Source organism: Hemicordylus capensis, chromosome 4 (assembly GCF_027244095.1).
Source record: "Hemicordylus capensis ecotype Gifberg chromosome 4, rHemCap1.1.pri, whole genome shotgun sequence".
NCBI lineage: Eukaryota > Metazoa > Chordata > Lepidosauria > Squamata > Cordylidae > Hemicordylus > Hemicordylus capensis.
Genome location: NC_069660.1, coordinates 20,909,352 through 20,924,853, shown reverse-complemented (window position 1 = coordinate 20,924,853; position 15,502 = coordinate 20,909,352).

Sequence of the window (15,502 nt, the reverse complement as noted above, 5' to 3'; positions counted from 1 at the left end):
GGGGGGCACCCCTTTAATCTGAGAGCCATTTCCCACTGTTATGGCCTTTGCACAGTTCTGCAGTTTTCTCAGTGCTGGGAGGGCCCTTTAAGCTAGACAAAGCCCTCTCTTAACTGCAATATGAGGAAAGCACTGGGAAGGGCTACACCGTGCATACCTTCAAAGATGCTGCAGGGGTTCAAGAGGGCTCTGTTTCCCTTAAGGGAGCCCCCCTGGTGCTGGGCAAAGTGCAGCACTGTATGGTAGAAACAGTTATCTCCTCATGGAGCCAGGAGGACTGTGCAGAGTATTCAGCTTTGGCCAAAGCTTCACATAGGCCCAATAAATGATCCCTCAGGAAGCTGTACTTAGAGCTGGTGGGGACTGCTACTGGCCCCTGGGCCTTACAATAGAAACATAGGTTGCTGCCATATACCAAGTCAGAGCATTGGTCCATCTAGCTCAGTATTGTCTACACAGACTGGTGACTTCTCCAAGGTTGCAGGCAGGAGTCTCTCCCAGGCCTATCTTGGAGATGCCAGGGAGGAAAGCATGCAGATGTTCTTCCCAGAGCAGCCCCATCCCCTAAGAAGAATATCTTACAGTGCTCACATGTAGTCTCCCATTCAAATGCAAACCAGGGCAGACCCTGCTTAGCAAAGGGGACAATTCATGCATGCTACCACAAGACCAGAAGAACACTGGACTAGGAGTTTCCAGCCTTGGCTACTCAGATGTAGCTGGACTATAACTCCAACCATCCCCAGCCCCAATGGCCAAAGAGATGATGGGAGTTGTAGTCCAACAACATCTCTGGGGATCTAAGACTGGGAACCCTAAATGTGCTAATAAAGCATTTGTTAGCCTACAGCCGTTTCCAGCAGTTTCTTCACAACACAAATAACACCACATCATCTAGTATTCAGAGGTATACCACCTCTATACATAGTGCTGCTATTTAGCTATCATGACTAATAAGCATTGATAGACTTAACTTCCACATTCTATCTAATTTGCTTTTAATTCACCACAAGTGAATTCCACAAGTCAATTATGCATGATATGAAGTAGTATTTCCTTTTGTCAGTCCAGAACGTACGGCTGATCAATTTAATTGGGTCTTAGAATTATGAAAGAGTGGTGGGGGCGGGGATCCTATCCACTCTCTCCATGGTGTTCATTATTTTTTAAACCTCTCTCTTCTTTCTCCTGATCTTTGGTGGGGTGTTTGTTTGTTGGTTTACGGGAAAGCTCTTAGAATTAGGCTGCTGACCCTTTAATGGGAAGATAAAACTGCTTTGTGCTAAAGGTGTTCTGCAGGTTTTAAGGCGACTATATACAATCCAAGAGGAAAGAGACGCTGCTTTGGGCCACATAGCAGAAGAGGATCAGAGAACAAAAAGAACTAGAACTAGAGCATGAGGGGTACAATTATGCTTTATTTATAGCACGTAACAGGATATTTAAGAGTGAGGAGATCAGAGAAGCCGTTGTGAAAAGGGGTCAGGCACTGCGCAAAAGGGATGTGGCAGGAACTGGTTTTGCACGTGGAGAAGAACCAATTAGAAAGCCACTGCAAATTATATGACCCTAAATCTGTTTAGGTTTGGAGGCTTCAGTTGCCTGGGGCTGGCTGTGTGTGTTCTTCTAATCCAAGTCACATCCACGTGTTATAAATTTGATCACATTGGTTTAAGATATGCCTGCACAATCTGTGCGAGCCACCAGGCATGATGGAGCCCACCAGCCCTATACTGTGGCCTGCTAGGCGATGGACAACCCTATATTTGCAGCCACCAGCAGCAAACATGATATTGATTGAGCTCCTGGTGGGTCACCATACCAGGCTGCTGCAGTTAGTCCAGCTTGGTGGATCACAAGTTGTTGAGGTGATCTTGAGGTAATCCAAACTAACAATGAGCAACAGGACATCTATATACCTGTATATAATTCGCTAAGACGTACCCATGGCTAATCCCATGTGTGGCAGTTCTCACGAGAGTTCGCAAACAAGCTGCTGGGAGGAGGAGAGGAAAGCGACAGCTGTGGTGAAGATAAGGCCAATGGGCAGGCGGGAGAGGGGGAGAGCGGCAGCTGGGGGAGGGGAGAAAGCAGTGGCTGAGGGGGAGAGAAAACAGTGGAGTGGGGAGGAGTGGTGGGTGACCACAAAAAAAGGTGGGTGGGTGGTGGGGGGAGAGAGGAAGTGGCAGGCAGTGGCAGTGGCCAGCCAGATGGCCAGCCAGAGAAAGAAAATGGCAGGCGGGCATGGGGGAGAGTAAGTGGCGGCCAGGGGGGAGGGTGTAGAGTGACCAGACAGCCCAGCTGCCACTCCTACAAGACCGGCCAAGCAGGCGGCAGAGAGGGCAGTGCAGCTTCCATCTCTGGGCCTGCCTGCTGGCCAAAAGACAGGTCAGGCCACACTGGGACCCAATGAGGCCTCTATGCGCCTGCACAGAGAGTTGAGGAGATGGCACAGCCTCCTTCTCTGGGACAAGCAGAGGGAGGGACAAACGGGTGATGGGCAAGGGAGTGGATGAGAGGAACTGCCGACTGGCGAGTGGATGGGGAGTAGAAACAGGCAACCAGTGAGTGGGTGGGGGGGAGGAACAGGCAAATGGCGAGTGGTGGGGGGAGCCAAAGGCAGAATGCACTAGCACACAGATGCTCTGTGCGGGTTCAGCTAGTTTTAGATGTGTCTTGTGAATCAATATGTGAAATTCTACCATCCGTCTTTCCCTCAGCCTCCTTTCCTCATCCATCTCCCCACTAAGAGCATATGGTTCATCTTGCCTTTATGGGGTTTTTCAACATCCCCCTAATATGTAGTGGCGGGGATCTGCCACCATCTTAGCTCACCGTCTCCCAGCCAGTCCTCCTTCCAAGCTGTCTTGTAGCACAGAGCTTCTCCTGCGTCACTTCATTCACAGCAACAACATTATTTGTCAATTTTTGTCACTGTTCAAACTGATAAAACATAGACACAAGGGGAGACCAATTTGGAGGAAGGCTCTAATCCTGCCTGGGTCCCTGCCCCTGACAACAGCACCCCCTCCAATGTCAGCCATTCTCCATTGGTTGTCCTGGAGCACTAAGGGCTTGGTGCCACTGGTGTCATTTCTCCCACTTCTTAGCACCCCTTTCATTGCTTCTGGCCAGGGTATAACTCCACCTCTGAAGATGGCTACTCAGGGCCTCCCTCCCGATGTGTCTCCTCTGGAGGAGAGAGAAACTGGTCAGGGTGCCTCTAATGGAGGAGGGATGCCCAAGGAGTTGAGGGAGGGGCAGGACCCCAGAAGCCATAAAGATGTTCAATCATCATCAGCTCTTTGCTGGTTCAACATCTGGAAGTGGTTAGCCTCATTAGAGCTTATGCCTCCAGTCTGACCCAGTTTGCTGCCTCACCTAACCGTGGTTCAGATGGTATTATGACTGGCCCTTCCTCCTCAGTAGTTAGAATATTCATGAACATTCCGTGATATCTCTGCGGCTCAATCAGTAGCTGGAGGGATAAAAGCATCCACAGACAGGCAACCAATTTTTAGCCTATTATATATAAAGATTGTGTCTGGAGAAGCATGACAAAGGGAGAATTTCATTTTGTTTTTGAAGTGCTGTTATTAAACTTGGGAAATCTTGCAAAAATGCACTTTGACTGAACATGACCAAACACCTGAACTTGCAGTGCAAAAACATTTGCTCAGTCAAATGACATTTTGATGCAGAAAGTCAAATTTGCATACTAATTAAACTTTTCCTTCACAACATCTAGACTTTTGGCCTTTTTGCTAACCCACAGTGATGGAGATTAAAGGGTTTGGGTTTTTTTTAGTTATTATTGTTGCCTGTCAAACTAAACACACTTTAGTATGACAATATCACCTTGTTTTCTAAAGAAATACAACTTTCACACCTTTAGGAAAAAATTAAGCAGCATGTACTCCCACATGATTTCTCACCTCAGGGGAAATAATTGAAAAGGCTTTGAGGTGACTACTTATTGGTCCTCTGCTGCTAGATGAAGCCTCCGTGGTCACAGGCAGTATATCTTTGAAAACCAACTACTGTGAATAAGCAGGGAGCAGGGTCTATTGCCTTCATTATCTATTTGTGAGCTTCCCAAGGACAAATGCTGGCCACTGTGGAAAACAGAAAGCTGAACTAGGGAGAGCTTTGGTCTGATCCAGCAAGGTTCTTCTTACATCCGTTGTTGCACACAAACAATTTGCAAGCCATGGGAATTTACAGAGGCTGGAATACTGAGCTTGGGCTAAAGTCCTGGGATGCAGGACTGTCGAGTTGCTGGAATACACTAAATATGTCTATAGGAGGAAGTGGACGTGCTAGATTGGTTGAAAAGATATTCCACAAGTTTCTTAATTCAATGGGATGAAGTGTTTCCCACTTTGAGAACGATCGTTTAATTTGTAGAGAACTTGGCTAAGGTCCATCTTATTGTATTTATTCATTTTGTTTCAGAGAATTTATATGCCACCTTTTCAGCTGAAGACAGCTCAAGGAGGCTCAGAAAAAAAAGTAGACAATGGGGCTATTCTCACAATCAGCAAAAATCGGGCTAGGAGAGAGGAGCCTAGACTGATTTTGGCTGATCGTGTAAACCACCGGGCTCGCAGGCTAGCCTGCTTTTTTAGCCCTCTCCTTAGTCTGGGTTTGCAGAGCAGGCGCTCCGCAAACCCGGGCTTTCCAATTGTGAGTAGCTGCGATGTGTCTCCGCGCCATGGCTACTCATGAGGAGACCCCCAGAGGGGAGGTGAAAAGCCACCTCCCGACTCCGGGGGTCTCCCCAGTATGCCCTGCGCAGGGCATACTGGAGCTTCCGGGGGCCACGCAGCCCCCGAGCTCCCCAGCCCCCGTCGACTCCGTCACGGAGCTGGCAATTGTGTGGGAGGCCCATCCGGCCGCCCAGGGCTCCCTCCCTGCTCATGTGCTCCCTCACTCTGCTAAACCGGGTCTCACTGATCATGAGACCCAGCTCAATGACTGGCATGCTGCACAGCCCTGCAAGGGTGGAGAGGGAGCTGCGTCCACGCAAGGAGCAACTTAACTGTGTGTGAGGAATGCTTCATAGCAATAGCAGCACATATTGGCAAGTGCCACTCATTCACACTCTCTTCTCCCCGCCCCCACTCCAGCTGCCTTGCTTCCCCCACTGCTGTGTTAACCCAGGCATAGAGGCTGGTCATTCTCCCAATTCCCCAACCCTAGCGAAAAAGCAGACTGTGCACCTGAGATCAACACGGCAGTAGGGGATGCGAGGCAGAACAAGGCAGCTGGGACAGGGAGAGGAGGGGGGGCAAGCTGCTCCTGCAGCTCGTTTATGACCAACTCTGCCCCATGTGAGTAGCAGTGAGCTGCTACTGCTTCACAGCACTGGGTGGGCGAAAGGGGGGTGAAAGTGATTGTCTCTTTTCTCCCTACCTGCAAAAGCCCTCTTTGCATACAGGAATATGTCCGTGAGAAGACCTTCCCCCTTCTCCCTGACCAGTGCTAGAAAGCAAGCTTTGCACGCAGTTATTTAAGTTGCTCTTTGCAAGGGTGGAGCTCTTGCTGTGCTCGGATTACACAATGAGGCTGTTCTCACGTACATCCTCACCCAGGCTAGGGAAGCCCTGCCTGGGTTAGGCTGTGCGTCAGAACCAGCAGGATTGAGTCTGATCCTGGTGGGGCAGCACCGCGTAGCCCAGCTTTTCAACCCAGCTCTTAGCTAGGGTTAAAGGGTCAAGCGAGCCCTTCACCCAGGCTCCAGGACCATGTTTCACTGTGGATGCATTCAGCCCCAATGGACGCAAAGATAGATGCCTAGAGCACCTGTCTCCTAGGGGCTCAATATACTGTGCATGTCGCACGGTGCATTGTGGGATATCCAGAGGCCAGAATGCATTGCCCAGGCCTCCGGAGCTCCCTGCTGCACTAAGAAGTGCAGATCGTCTAGGGGGAAGGTGAGTTGAACCAGCCTTCCCACCACTGCCTGCCTGCCCCCACCCCCAACCAGTTTTGTGAATGGCCCCAGCATGTTCGCCAACACATTTTTTTTTAAAAAAGGTCCAATAAAATAGACAAGAGACCATTTTCTACATCTTTTTTTCTAGCTATCTATTCATTATTTAGCACATTTTAATACTGCCCCATATACAAATTATTAGGGGTGTGCAATTTGGATTTTCTGTGTTTCGATTTGTAACCGAATCAAAACAGCCCTGATTCGATTTGGATCCGAATCTGACCCATCCGAATCACCCCAAATTGGATTGGGATCCGAATCGAGGCTGGTCCAAATTGAATCGATTCGGGTTTTGGATATGTCGTATTAATTTTCCCGGATTCCCAGCTTTCATTTTAAAAAAAGCTAAGCTCTAGCCCTTATAGAAGTGGAGTTATGGAGCAAAATGTGTGGTCACTATTTTTTAAGTGTTCAGATTCTTTGGTGTATAGTAACTTTCACTCAATGAATCCTTAGAGGATTCATTACACACCTTAATTTCTTCTATTCATTTTGACTGTCTTTTAGACAGTGCCAATTGTCAACTGCCATGTGCCAACTACACCCCACTCCCACCCGCAAGGCAGTGAAGTACTACTCAGTTTAAGTTAAGTGCCTAATGGGTGGAGGCTACCACCCAAATTGCAGAGGGATTGGGCAAAGGGCTAGTTTTTGGTGAATAGTTGAAGGTTTAGTGACAAAACCTTTTAGAAGGTTTTGAGATGATTTGGGGCATAAAGCAGGATCTGGGGTGGAAGAGTGGGTGAGGTGGTAGTGCCTAATGGGTGGAGGCTACCACCCAAATTGCAGAGGGATTGGGCAAAGGGCTGGTTTTTGGTGAATAGTTGAAGTTTACTCATCTTTAAGGTTTTCCCCTATAAGGTATAATGGAGGTTTCAGCAGCCCCATAAGTGCACTTGGAGGGCGCTGGGGTGGCCTAGAGTGAGTGGTGGTGTAGTGCACATAGGGTGCCAGCCACTCCCATGGGATTGCTAACCCATGGGGTACAGGGTTCTGTTGTTTCTGAGGTGGTCTGAGTGTAGATTGTATGGTAGCAAATGAGAGTGGATTCATGGTTTGTATTGAAAATCTCATTTGCTACCATACAATCTACACTCAGACCACCTCAGAAACAACAGAACCCTGAACCCCATGGGCTAGAAACAAGTGGGGGTGGTTGGCACCCTCTGTTCACTACACCACCACTCACTCAGGGCCACCCCAGCACCCCCCAAGTGCAGTTATGGGGCTGCTGAAACCTACATGATTTCCTATGGAAAACTTCAACAATTTACCAAAAACCAGCCCTTTACCCAATCCCTCTGCAATTTGGGTGGTAGCCTCCACCCATTAGGCACTTAACTTAAACTGAGTAGTACTTCACTGCCTTGCGGGTGGGAGTGGGGTGTAGTTGGCACATGGCAGTTGACAATTGGCACTGTCTAAAAGACAGTCAAAATGAATAGAAGAAATGAAGCTGTGTAATGAATCCTCATAAGGATTCATTGAGTGAAAGTTATTATACACCAAAGAATCCGAACAGTTGAAAAATAGTGACCACATATAATTCCACTTTTATAAGGGCTACAGCTTAGCTTTTTTTTAAAAAATGAAAGCTGGGAATCTGGGAAAAGTAATATGACAGATCCGAAACCCAAATCGAATCAGCCGCGATTCGATTTGTACCCGAATCTAGCCAATGGACCACAGGGGTGATTCATTTTGTCTCCGAATCACCCGAATCAGCTAGATTTGGGTACAAACTGATTTGTATCCGAATCGATTCGCACATCCCTACAAATAATAATAATTATTATCTCTTGTTTACACAGTCAGACAGGTGTTATGGACTGGTTTGTTTTATCCAGACATCGAGTCCTTCCCAAGGACCTGGGATGGCTGAATTTATTGTCAATTGTTATAGATATCGTCGCAGAATATAGGCTGTTCCCAGTTAAGTTGCTTTTTGTAATCGGCTGATGGTGATTTCTGTGGCCCCTATGGTGTTGAGGTGCTCTTCAAGGTCTTTTGGAACTGCACCCAGGGCGCCAATGACCACTGGGATTATTTGGGTCTTTTTCTGCTACAGCCTTTCAATTTCAATTTGTAGATCTTCGTATTTGGTGATTTTTTCTATTTCTTTTTCTTCTATTCTGCTATCCCCTGGTATTGCTATGTCGATTATTTTGACTTGTTTTTCTTTCTTCTCGACTACAGTGATATCTGGTGTATTGTGTGGCAGATGTTTGTCTGTTTGTAGTCGGAAGTCCCATAATATTTTTACATCTTCATTTTCTTCAACTTTTTCAATTTTATGGTCCCACCAATCTTTGGCTACAGGTAGCTTGTATTTTTTGCAGATGTTCCAGTGTATCATCCCTGCTACTTTGTCATGCCTTTGTTTGTAGTCAGTCTGTGTGATCTTTTTACAACAGCTGATTAGGTGGTCTACTGTTTCATCTGCTTCTTTACAAAGGCGGCACTTGCTGTTTGTTGTGAATTTTTTGACTTTTGCTCTTATTGCATTTGTTCTTAGTGCCTGTTCTTGTGCAGCCAGTATTAAACCCTCTGTTTCTTTCTTCAAGTTGCCATTCTTAAGCCATTGCCAGGTCTTGGGGATGTCTGATTTTCCGCTTATATTGTGCAAATATTGACCATGCAGGGGCTTATTTTTCCATTTTTCTGCTCGGTTCTTAACTTGTTCTTTCTTGTAGGCCTGCTTTGTTTCATTGGTGTTGAATAGTTTCGCAGTCTTGACCATTTGAAGTGCATCTTCTTCACTGTCCTTGATATATTCTTCAAGGCCTCTTTTCTCCTCCTCTACTGTTTGATGGACTTGCAGCATTCCTCTTCCACCTGAGCTGTGAGGGAGGTATAGCATATCAACATCACCTGGGCTATACCTGTTATCAGATACACTGCAGGAATAATAGACTGGACCCAGGCAGAGCTAGAGACGCTAGATTGTAAGACCAGGAAAATCATGACCATCAATCTTGCTCTGCACCCCTGCAGTGATGTCGATAGGCTATACCTCCCTTGCAGCTCAGGTGGAAGAGGAATGCTGCAAGTCCATCAAACAGTAGAGGAGGAGAAAAGAGGCCTTGAAGGGATCACATTCCAGAGTCTCAAGGCAGCAACAGAGAAGGCCCGTCCCTGTGTAGCTACCAGATGAGCCAGTGGCAACTATTGACAAACCTCTCTGGATTATCTCATTGAGCAGTAGGGCTCATGGTGAAGAAGATGTCCTCTTAAATACCCACGGCCTAAGCTGCTTAGGGCTTTATAGGTAACTAGCCAACCCCGCACAGAGCATCTGTGCAGTGCTTTTGGGCCGGCTGTTTCCCACTCCCTCTCTCCTCTCTTCCCCTTCCCTCCGGTCCTGCACTCTCCAGCCCTCCTCCCCTCCCATTCCTCCCCCCCACACAGAGCCATGGCGGGCGGCCAAGAAGGGCCCCGCCGCCGCCGTTTTTTCTCCCTCCCGTCCATCTGCCGCCGCAGCTTTTCTCTCACCCCTCTGCCCTCCCGCTGCCACCTTTCTCTACCCCCGCCCACTGCTCCCCCACCTTTCTCTCCCCTTGCCCACTGTCCTCACTTCGGAACTCTCGCAGCGTGTCGCGAGAGTTCTGCCACCAAATCTTGGGCAAGCATGTCCCAAGAGAATTCAATATATAGATAACCACGACCTTGTATTTTGCCAAGAAACTTATCAACAACCAGTGTAGCTCTTTCAACACATAAGTATTATTATTATTATTATTATTATTATTATTACATTTATATCCTGCTCTTCCTCCAAGGAGCCCAGAGTGGTGTACTACATACTTGAGTTTCTACTCACAACAACCCTGTGAAGTAGGTTAGGCTGAGAGAGAAGTGACTGGCCCAGAGTCACCCAGCTAGTATCATGGCTGAATGGAGATTTGAACTTGGGTCTCCCCGGTCCTAGTTCAGCACTCTAACCACTACACCACGCAGACTCTAGAATGCTCTCCCAGTGGCCATCTACTTTTCAGTCTCAATCACAATTTTTAGAAAGTGTGTGAAATCTTGACTTTTTACCCAGGCTTTTTTTTATATGACTGTTCCTATTGCTGCTGCTTTGTACCTTTTATGGTTATATTGTGCTTGTTTTTTTTAATCTTTTAATCAGATCTATATTTTTATATTCTAGCTGATATTTTAATTGTATAATTTCTGTAGGCTTGTTTTAACTTTTGTGTGAACCACCTTGAGATTGTTTTAATGAAAGGCAATATAGAAATCTAACAATAAATAATATTTTTTAAAAAACATACCACTGTTCTGAGATCATTTATCTCAAGAAACAGTTGCAGTTGGCATATCAGCCAAAGCTGACAGAAGCACCACCTCAACCTGAGATACTAGGGAGAGGTTTGGATCCAGTTTCCTTCAGGACTGTCTGGAGCTGGAAGCCCACCACCCCATCCTCTCATTTATATTGACTATCCGTGGAAGATTGGAGACAGGCCTATAGTTGCTTAACAATGCGGATCCACTGCAGGCTTCATTTTCCATAATATGCAACATTACACACATGCTGGAACATAATATTTGTACAGTTGGGCCAGAATGCGCAAACGCAAAAATCACACAAATTGAGTTGTGTCACTGTGAAGTCATTACACAGAATAGCCACACTGCTGTGTAACTCCATAAACACAATTTTTGCACTTGTGTAACAGCACCACATTCATAATGTTGTGCAGTTGTCAGTCAGATAAAAAGTTGGGGGGGGGGGGCAAATGAACATTCTCAGGGCTCAGGAAATCCACTAGTTTACTAGACCATGAAAAGTGAAAATTGATGCCTGATGAGTGAAACAATTCTTGATGAGTAATGTACCAACATAGCTCAAGGAACCATCTGAAAAGTAAAATATTTTGTCTGGCTGGTGAACTGAGTCAACATTTCTTGACCCCTGAAGACCCCTCAGAGTCTTAAAAAGGCCCTGGGATTCTGAAAAGCCTAATTTCAGTTTGGGGGCAATGTTCCACCTTGGCAGATTTCCATAATGCACACCAGATTCTGTTTGGGGTAAAATTTGACAGCAACATTCTGGAAAAAATGATACTACTATCTCTTTTCCCAGAACTTTCCATCTACTGCAATAATCTAAGAACTTGTGTCAGAGCTTAACACCATTGGGCAGTTGCCAATGGTCCCACAGCTATCCCTGAGATCACCTCTGTGCCCATAGCCTTCATGTGGTGAACCAATGGGAGGAGAGATTGTCTTGTGTTAGCAAGCATGAATTGTCCCCTTTGTTAAGCAGGGTTTACAGTGTTTGAATGGGAGACTACATGTGAGCACTACAAGATTTTCCCCAAAGGGGATGGGGCCACTCTGGGAAGAGCACCTGCATGCGTGCATGCAGAAGGTTCCAGGTTCCCTCCCTGGCGTCTCCAAGACAGGGCTGAGAGACACTCTGACCTGCAACCTTGGAGAAGCCCCTGCCAGTCTGTGTAGACAATACTGAGCTCGATCAACCAATGGACTCAGTGAGGCTATTCTCATGACTGCTCAAAAGTGGGCTAAGGGAGCCCAGCCTGCTTTTGAGTGGTTGTGAGAACCACCAAGCTCACAGGCGAGCCCGGTGGTACACTGGTGGCTAGCCCGCCGAAATACCCCGCCCCTAAAATGAGGTTAGTGGAGCAAGCACTCCACTAACCCCGTTTTTGTGATCACGAGTCACTGCGGCACGGCTCTGTGCCATGACGACTCATGAGGAGACCCCCAACCAGGAGGCTAAAACAAGCCTCCCGGTGTCGGGGGTCTCCCCAGAATGTCCCATGAACTCATGGCCCCGCAGCCCCAACTGGCTCTGTGATAGAGCTGGTAATCGTGTGGACGGCCGATCTGGGTGTCCAGGGCTAACCCCCTGATCATCTGTGGGGAGAGCAGGCTTGACCCACTCTCCCCACAGAACCCTATTAGGCTCTACACGCCGATCCTGTGTAGAGCCTCAGTGTATGACAGCTTCCAATGTTCCTCTTATGGCCCATCTAGGTAGGCGGGAGGCGAGAAATGGCAGTTTGCCAAGGGCCTCCTGAAACTGGCCCAAATGTATCTGACAGCTTTAAATATTTCCATTTACATATTTTCAGCACAGATCCTATGAGCCAGCCTTTTGCTGCAGGGGAATGCAACAACTCTGGTTAATTTAAACCCTGAGAATAAAAAATGTAGTGATTTTTACAGGAAGTGCTGACACATACTTGGCTGCTGAGTGACCCTGAGCCACACGAGAAACATAATGGATGACTTTTTTTCCTCCTCATCTTTTAAAAGGAAAGGTTTTTGCCTTTTATATAAAAAAAGAAGAAAAATACTGGTTGCCAATTCTTTTAACATGTTGGCACATTATTTCAACCTAGTGCAACATGGGTACATTTGCTGTCTCCTGAGGGAGCTCAAACATTAAGAACTCCGCGCCGAAGAATGTCAACAGCAGCTAGGCGAACACAACCCTTGGGCCTCAGATCTTAATTATATCTGCTACTGTTTACAGCTTATAATTATTGATGTTAATTTACTGAGTGATGTTACACTTTCTAGCCTGAAGTCATCTGTTTGGCACATTAATCCATTGGTGCCCAGCCTGACGCGTTTGATTGTATGGGTTATATTAAAGGAGATTTTTCACTTTCGCTTCATTTCATCACCATGTCATACAAGATTTGGGGAGCGGGGGGGAGATTGTGTAATTTGGATATTTGTGCTAATGTGAGAAATACAATTTGAATTATGCATGAGTCCTTGACACAAAAGCCAGAGAAAAATGTTTACCCAGTGGTACAATATAACACCAAACGGTGGGCTTCATCAACAATTCAGGTGAGAGATAGGTGTCCTTTTTGGACATTCCCTTCCTGGGAGTACAGATTGTGCTATGTTGCTTCCACCCTTTCATCATCGGCCTCTTCTTTAGATGCCTGGCCACAATCCTTGCAGATCTCCTAAGACAGTGAGTTACTTGAGTGAGTTCCCTGCCCAGTGTGAACTCAGCTTCTCTTGCAAACTCTCCATTTGTCTTCTCCTCCTATCTACCCAGTTCCTCCCAGACTCCACCCTACAACTCCACTTCATCCTCATTAGCCCTAACTGCTGTTTTTGCACCTCCCACAGCTTACCAGTCCTGTGGTTGCATCTGCACCTGGTTGCCAGCAGCCAAGCCAGTTGGATACCTCACTGCAGCAACTCATAATAATAACAAAAAATTAATAATAATGCACACATGGAGGTCATTCTCATCACTGGGCAGGCGAGACAGCAAGCAGGCAGTGGAGAAGGAATGATTGAGAGGAGAGCTGGTCTTGCGGTAACAAGCACAACATGTCCCCTTAGCTTAGCAGGGTCCACCCTGGTTACATATGAATGGGAGACTTGATGTCTGAGCACTGTAAGATATTCCCCTTAGGGGATGGAGATGCTCTGGGAAGAGCATCTAGGTTCCAAGTTCCTTCCCTGGCATCTCCAAGATAGGGCTGAAAGAGATTCCTGCCTGAAGCCTTAGAGAAGCTGCTGCCAGTCTGTGTAGACAGTACTGAGCTAGATGGAACAATGGTCTGATTCAGTATATGGCAGCTTCCTATGTTCCTATGTTGAGTCACTCACCTTACCCACAGATGACTGAGTTCTGCTGTTGGTAGCACGAATTGCACTCCCAGATGAGCAGTGCTGTGTAGGGATGTGCACAAAACTGGCTTGGCCTGTTTGGTTTGAATTCAAACCAGCTTTGAACCACGGTGGATAGGTTCAGTTTTGGTTTTGCTCGAACCTACCCCTGGTTCAGATCTAATTCGAACCCAATTTGAACCAGTTCTAAAAGGTTCTACACAGGGTATAATGGGGACTCAAACTGGCCCATTGATCTCTGTGTAGAGCACCTAGGGGCACAAAACTGGGGTGGGTGGTAGGCACCCAGGGGTGCCAACCACCCACTGAAACCGAAAGCAGTCGGCCACTCCTACGATTTTTAATGAATTTTTGAAGATTTTTTCAATTTTTGCATTTCTCTCATAGAGAACAATGGGGATTTAAGGTAGTCCCATTTCCCCCCTTTGGGGGGTGCCAGGGCACCCCAAAGTGGGGCTGGGGGCATGGTGGGTTGTGCCACAACTCCTCCCAGGCAGCCCCAAGCCAGTGAAGTTCATGGTTCCCCCTCCCCAGGATTCTTTTCAGATACTGTCCTTTTAACAAGTCTATCTCTATCGGAGTATTATTATTAGTTCAAAGGAGGGCAACCAAGATGGTGAGGGCTCTGGAAATCAAGTCCTATGTGTAATGGTTGAAAGATCTGGGTGTCTGGAGAAGGGACTACTAAGCCCATCTAGATGACAGCTGCCTTCAGATATCTGAATGACTGTTATGTAGAAGGAGTGGACTTGTTCTCTGTTTCTTGTGAGAGCAGGAATAGAATCAATGGGCTGAAATTGTGAAGAAGCAGATTTAGATTCATCATTAGGAAGAATTTCCTAATTGTAAGTGCTGTTTGACAGTGGAATAGTTGTCTTCAGAGGCTCTCTGACCCCCAGACCTTGGGGACCCAGTCTGTGGCCTCCAAGGTCCAGGAGCCCTCCAAATGGCCGAGGGGTCTCCGGCAGCCACCCCACGCCCACCACGCTGAAACTCCATGTTTGTTTGTTTGTAATTACAGCCACCGTGCAGCTGAGGGGTGGCTGCCGGGGGTGAGCAGAGCAGTCCTCCTCTCTCCCCTGCTGCCCAGTAGTGGCCGGAACAATGCAGGGCCCATCCATTAGGGCCAGCGCCTTTTGCCAACTGCAAAGTGCACCTGCTCAGTTAAGAGATCGTTGCAAGCCCGTGAAGTCACGCATGCATGGGCACATGCGTGAACACCACGTGCAAGCTGGCACAACGCAGGGTACTTGGGCTGAGTGCTGCCTCAGCAGGAAGCTATATGGGGTGGTGGAGAGCACATAAGGACCTGCTCTCCTCTTGCTCAAAGCTCCCCAGCACCACTCCCAAAAGGTGCTTGAACGGAGCTTTGAGCCGCGGTTCAGCTCTACTCCATGGAGCCTTCCAGGGGTGTAGCTATAATTGAGCAGGTGTTTTCAAAGAACCCAGGGCCCCCAGCTCCTGGGGACCCACTAGCTCCACCCCTCCCTATTTTCTTCATTATCTCCCTCACTCTGAGGCGCCACCCGGGAGAGGGGTGATCATGGGCCCCCTGTCCCCTAGCTATGCCCCTGGTCCCTTCCTATCCTAATAGTCTATGATTCATCTGTAAATTGCAAACAATTGCTGACCACACAGGGCTATGAGAGAAAAGATAGAAAAGCTAATTGGCCTGATCCTGGCAAAAATAACAGCAATACATTCTGTTTGTAGAACCGGATCTGCTGAGTTTACTTTAGTACTAGACAATCTTCTTTATGATTGAGTGTTCCAAGAGAAAACAAGGAGTCATCTTTAGCCTTTTCTTTGTAATTAAAATCCAGTAATGAGATTTAATCTCATCCAGGACAACAAGCCCTTTTTCTC